This window comes from Artemia franciscana, chromosome 20 (genome assembly GCF_032884065.1).
Source record: "Artemia franciscana chromosome 20, ASM3288406v1, whole genome shotgun sequence".
In the NCBI taxonomy this organism is placed as follows: Eukaryota; Metazoa; Arthropoda; class Branchiopoda; order Anostraca; family Artemiidae; genus Artemia; species Artemia franciscana.
In genome coordinates this window covers 16683193-16683407 of record NC_088882.1, presented here as the reverse complement: position 1 = coordinate 16683407, position 215 = coordinate 16683193, and positions in this window count along the sequence as shown.

Sequence of the window (215 nt, the reverse complement as noted above, 5' to 3'; positions counted from 1 at the left end):
CCGATACATTTTACGCTAGTAAATTTGTCCTCTTCCGGGTCGTTGCGCGACGATTATAAATGAAAACTGCAATGCAATGATAAAGTTTCCCAATTACTAGCAGCATCCATATGGCAATCAGTCGGTGCCAAACAGAAGGAAACTGTTCTTACCGTCAAATATGTTGCTAACAAATAAAAAGCGCTGTGATTTGAGGCAAAGTAACATTGCTATAG